Below are 6630 nucleotides of genomic sequence, written 5' to 3'. Positions count from 1 at the left end.
TACGGCACGGTTCGCGTCGAAACGGTACAGCTTGAAACGGTTCGGTTCGATACGGCACGGTTCGGTTCGAAACGGTTCAGCTCGAAACGGTTCGGTTCGAAACGGTACGGCTTGAAACGGTTCGGCTTCGAAACGGTACGGGTCGAAACAGTTCGGTTCGAAACGGTTCAGCTCGAAACGGTTCGGCTTCGAAACGGTACGGGTCGAAACGGTTCGGCTCGAAACGGTACGGGTCGAAACGGTTCGCGTCGAAACGGTTCCGGTCGAAACAGTACGGACGGTTCAGCTCGAAACGGTTCGGGTCGAAACGGTTCTCGTCGAAACGGTTAAGCTCGAAACGGTTTGGGTTCGAAACAGTTCGCGCCGAAACGGATTTTTTGGATTTTTTAGAATTTTTTAGAATTTTTATGATTTTTTAGAATTTTTATTATTTTTTAGAATTTTTTGGAATTTGTTTGGTTTTTTTTGAATTTTTTTGATTTTTTGGAATTTACTATTTTTTTTGTTTTAATGTTTTAGAGTTTACACTTAAGTCCCTGTGTTTCTAAAACTGACGCAGACCGTCCCTGAATTAGTTAGTTAACTCAAAGTTAACAAAATAAATGGATGGAGTTAAGTTAGTGGACTGAAATGGTTACGAAAATGAAACTAACGGACTGAAATCGCAATTTTTAAACTAATGGACTGAAACCGTTATTTTTGACAAACCTCAGGGACGAAAACAGTAATTAACTCTAACAGAAAAAATAAACTAAGTTAGTGGTTTGGATGAAAATGGCAAAAAGTTACAAACCTTGGGGGGCAATTTGGTACAAAAGTATCATTTTGGACGAAAATGGCAAACGTGCCCAAACCTCAGGGACGATTTTGGCAATTATCTCAAGTTTTTTTTATCGGCAAACAATAATTTCATTCTAGCACCAAATTACAAGGCAAAGGAAGCAAGCAAGGTGCTAACACCCTACAACTAGCACCCATTTACACCCAAAACAGAAACAAAGAAAACATACAAATCAAGAAAAATTAAATCCACCCAGTTCTCCCAATCTATATTCCTGGATTTTGATATGTGTTTGATCCATAAAAAAGCTAACGTTTGCATTTTGCCAAAAATCCCGTCAATATAGACTCTTTTACCGGAGATTATTAGATCGTTTCGTGCTTTCCAAATAACCCAGCATGACACCAAAATTATCGCCTGAATTAAACGTTTCTTGTGGTTAGTTGCCTTCACACCTTTATATAATTGAAAAAGTTCTCGGGAGTGACCACATAGAGGAAGGGTATGTTGCACCACAAACTCACATTTTGCCATAACAAAGTTGCGACGTAACAAGACACAAAAAGATGATTTGCATCTTCTTAGCCACATAAACGACATAGAGCCGAACCCCTGAGCATATTCCGCTTATGCAGGCCTTTATTTAAAGTTGGAGGACCGAAGGATTGGAAAAAAGTTATTAGAGCGTTTTTTTACGATCTTATGCCATATTTGGAAGGCGAAAAATGCAATAGAGTTTTAACAATAATTCCATCTCAGTTGGCTGAAGAGATAAAAGAATGGTGGTTTATTTGGGTCAAATGTAGGTCTAGATATAATGTTATAAATTGAGGTAGATTGTGTAATTTTAACATTCTTGATGTAATTCTTTAGTTGGGTTTTCAACTGCTTGCTGACCTGGTTTCTCTATATATATAAGGTAGGGTTCATGCGAGAACCACTCTTATTGCGACAATCACGAGAACTACGAGAACCAATGTGAACACAACAAAATAAACCACCACATCACAAAAAAACCATACCTCACCAAAAAACCTAACCCTCCCCCCCCCCCCCCCACCCACACACATACCCCAAAAACCTAAAAAAAACCTAACCCCCCACCCCCCAAAAACCTAAACCCTCACCTAGCCCACCCAAGTTAAATGCTAAAAACAAGGGGTGAGCAGAAAACCGAAATAACCGAACCGTAACCGAAATAACCGATAAAACCAAACCGAACCGAAACAAAAACCGACGGTTCGGTTTTTGGATTTTTAATAACCGAAAATTTCTGTTCGGTTTTCAGATAACCATAAAATTACCCCACAACTAAACCATAAAATTACCCCACAATTAAATGCTAAAAAAAATTAGTTAAATCGCGACTTAAAAAAAAAAAAAAAAAAACTACGACACATGCATATACACATGTGCAGCAGTAATTGTTGTTCATTTTTTAGCGATTTAAAAAAATTCCGAAATAACCGAACCGTAACCGAAATAACCGATAAAACCAAACCGAACCGAAACAAAAACCGACGGTTCGGTTTTTGGATTTTTAATAACCGAAAATTTCTGTTCGGTTTTCAGATAACCATAAAATTACCCCACAACTAAACCATAAAATTACCCCACAATTAAATGCTAAAAAAAATTAGTTAAATCGCGACTTAAAAAAAAAAAAAACAAACTACGACACATGCATATACACATGTGCAGCAGTAATTGTTGTTCATTTTTTAGCGATTTAAAAAAATTGTTTATAACTTTTTTAAGTATTTTTTGTGTTTACACTAGTTCTCACAAGAAAAGAAAGGGTTGTTCAATTTTTAATATAGGACAAGAAAAAGTACAATGAAATAAAATTGAGTCGTTCACCTCCACACGGTTTGGACCCATTTTATCCGCAGCCGCAACACAAAGTTACATATGGTCTTGTTGATTTCGTGACTTCCTCGATAAACGACTAATTCTTGCTTTCTTTTGCTATATTTAATTAACTAGTCTAAGTACCCGTGTAATACACGGGTGGCTAAACAACAAATAAATTATACTTTTAAACGTAAATTCTTTATTACAGGTTCGTTGGAATATTATGATGTATTTTAATCTACATAAATGTAAAGTTAGTACCTCAGAATATTATGATCAATGATGCCTATTGATAATACCCGCGAATATTGCGGTGTTGAACAATGATATGTTTCTTACTTTTTCAAAACAAAATACGTTGTTATCATATCAATTTGAAGTTATAATATAAAAAAAAACATATTCATCGTACTACAAATGTAAAAAAAGTGGATCGATGATGTGTATGTAAGAAATATGATTCTCGGATGTTCAATATATATTTAAAATTTGTTACTCTAAAACTTATGGTTCATGGAGTTTCGTAACAAATAACTTCAAATTCGGTTTAGACCAATTGAAAAAACAATCAGTTGTACATTACTAAACTTGTAAATATATTTACAATTAGTTGTAAAAAAATTGAACATCTAATAAGAAATTTATATCCTAAATAAACAAAACAATAGGTATTAAAATTGTTTGAGTAAAATATATAAAAGTAAAAAATTCTTACCAAACTTACCGTCCAATTACTTTTTTTTAATAAATACTTACGGCAAAAATATATGAGAAAATCTTTTAACAAAACAATCATCATCATCATTGCAAATATATCAAATCAAGTTCTTGAAAATAAGCTTACCTTCTTCACATGCTTCAAGAAAAACTTCACCGGCGGTTCTAAGAATTGGTAAAGGTAACTTCCGACTTCATCTCTGATCAGTTGTAAGAACATTGTTACTTTCATTTACCAACTAAAATTATCATCAGTATTACAAACAACTCACGAATTGTGTTTATTTCCAACGATTATTGAAGAATTAGACATGAAATCAGAGTTAGGTTTTTATTAATTCGAAAGTTCTGTATGTTATCTGTGTTTAAGAAGGAGTATATGTATTGCATGTGTTTGAGTGTATATAATTTCGGTTAATACTTTGATTTGGTTGATAGATTTTGATGATATTGTTATGAAGAAAAAATGTTAGTTAATAGTGTGATTTGGATGATTGAATAGATATGATTATCATCTTAAATTTATGATCCAGAATTTTTTTTGTTGAATTGTATTCAAAGTAAGATTATATTTAACTCATCTTGAACACTATAAAATGATAATTTTTGGTAAAAAATAATTGACTCATTTATTTATTTCTAATTATCTATATAAATGTAATGATCAGGAAAAGTTGCTTTAGTCTTGTTTATATGTATATTGTATATATTAATTGTATCAGCAAAATGTGTGTGAAAATCTGTTTAAAATGTTATTTTCTTATTGATATGAACATATATGTATCGATTGAAGTTCAACACTAAATGTTTATACCATATGTTGGTATAATGCAGGTTTAAAAAATGAGTCCCTCATGCATTGCAATCTTAGAAGAGCCATCGTCGTTAAAACTTGTATGTATAAAGCTTACAAAATAATATATATAACCTGTATTACAAATTATGTAAAGACTAACTTTAACCGCAGGTGCTGCCAATTGATTTTGTTAAGAATGTATATGGAGAATATTGGCAAAGGAAAAAAATAATGATAAATCATGAAAGTCGTAGAAGTTGGCCAGTTTCTTTAAGAAGTGTAAGTGGGGAATCCATTATAACCGACGGATGGAGTCATTTAGTAAGGGATCTTGAATTGACAAAGAGGACGATATTGCGATTAAGGATAATGGAGGACAAAAGTATGGAAATCAGTTGCTTCGTTGAAAACATAAGTGGTGAATCTTTTGTAACATTCAATCGTTACAACGTTTTAAAGATAATAGTAAGTATACTATTATTTCTTAATGATTTTTTATTTTGTCATACTTGAAATATTGATGATTTACATAAATATATATCAATAAACTGTTACATTACTTTTCAGGTGCTTCCAGAAGCTTATGTCACAAAATGTTTCTCGTACGTACCAGTGAACGACTGTTACAACATAAATGCAGCAGGTCATAGTTGGAAAGTTGAGACGGAAAAAATAAATGATAACTATGTTTTTACAAAAGGTTGTCCGAAGTTATTTCATGATCTTGGAATAGAAGAGGATGATTTACTGTTGTTGACGAAAACTGACAACGCCACATTTGAGATAAAGATATATCGTAGAGGAGTTGAGTTAGATGTGAACATCAAAGAAGAAAGTGATGATGAATCTGTGCTGGAAATACCTAAAGACACATACTACAAAAACGTTGACTTTGTAAGTATTTTATACTAAATTATAAGAGTTTAGTAAAAAATCCGACTTACTTACGTATGTTATTGTATGACAGCCTTTCTATGAAGACGATGATTCAGTTGATCTGTTTATGTGTGAGGTAATAAGCATCCATTTATGTAGATAAATATAAATTAGAATAAGCTTTTGGGATTTTACTAAGTATAAATGTATGATAAATAGATGAATGAAAGTGGTTACAAAGATGAAGGGAGTAAGAACGTTGGTGGAGAAGAAGTCTCGAACGTGGAAACAAAGAGTGTGATGAGAGAAGAGATAAACCAACTGCCAAAAGAAGATGTAACAATTTCAATCATAATAATACATGAGTAGTACTTTTAATATGTATAGCCATATTTATTTTTTACTTCTTGGTTATTGATGTCTAAAATAAGAAATTGTGTAAACAGGTTAAGAAAAAAGGAAAACATATTGAGGGATATTGTAAGGCAGACGAAGGTAAGGCGCTGATATGCGGAACAGAAGTGGAAATGCAAACCGTTTCAACAGTTGGAAAAAGAACACGCAGTCGGTTGGTACGTATAACAACATTTATTTATGATTAACTCTAAGAGATTAGAATATATAATACATATTTTATTATAAACATTATGTGTTTCTGTAATAATTAGGAAAAAGAAATTAGAAAGATATCGGGTAGTAAATTGAAGATATTAGATGTTACACCAAAACGTGTTGCAAGGAAGAATTCTGTTGATAAAGATGGTAACTGTGAATTTACACAGAAGGGAGGTAACAGAATGATATGTTTTTTCAACACTAATTGATAAACGGTAAGACTATAACATTCATAAGGCTGGTTTAATTGTTAATTATCATATTCATGCAGAGATTGCCTGCTAATGTTGTAAGAATTGGCGGATTAAAAAACAAAGTGCATGTGTTAAAAGTGAGGAACATGAAGGGAAAAACAATCGATATGAATGTTAGGCGCCAAAAGAATGGAGATGATGTGAGGTATGCAATCGAAGGTTGGCCAATGTTCATGAAAGAGAATGGGCTTCGTCTGGGTGACAAAATGCATTTCAAATTCATAAGCACAGAAAATCTGCTGATCTTATCAGACGTGGATGAAGTTACTGCAGGTTGAAAGGTAAATGTATAAGCTAATGAAGAAGGTTTTTGCGTACTCGAAATCAGGACTATATTATGCTAGTTATGTTATGTTTACTTTTGTTTTGGACATGTAATCAGTGGTTATGATGTTATGTTTACTTTTGTTATGGACATGTAATAAGTGGTTAACCTTAAAGACAATTAGTTATATATCATGAAAAAAAAAACCATATTTTGGAATGTAAGTAACGTTGGTATCATCTATAAAAGGTTGTTGATTAATATGTGTATGTATATATATTAACATAATAAGTTATTGTTGTTTATATGTGAATCGGTTACTTTATATAATTTGAAAGTAATTCGTTTGTCGGACGGAGAAAGATGGATCCTTGGAATAAAAGTTCATGTCCCAATATTATTACCAGAAATAACTATTGATTCAATAATACATAAGAACGTGAATATACTTTAATGCGTAAATACTTCGTTA

Source organism: Helianthus annuus, chromosome 8 (assembly GCF_002127325.2).
Source record: "Helianthus annuus cultivar XRQ/B chromosome 8, HanXRQr2.0-SUNRISE, whole genome shotgun sequence".
Lineage (NCBI taxonomy): Eukaryota > Viridiplantae > Streptophyta > Magnoliopsida > Asterales > Asteraceae > Helianthus > Helianthus annuus.
The sequence above is the reverse complement of the archived record's forward strand: the minus strand, read 5'-3'. Positions refer to the sequence as shown.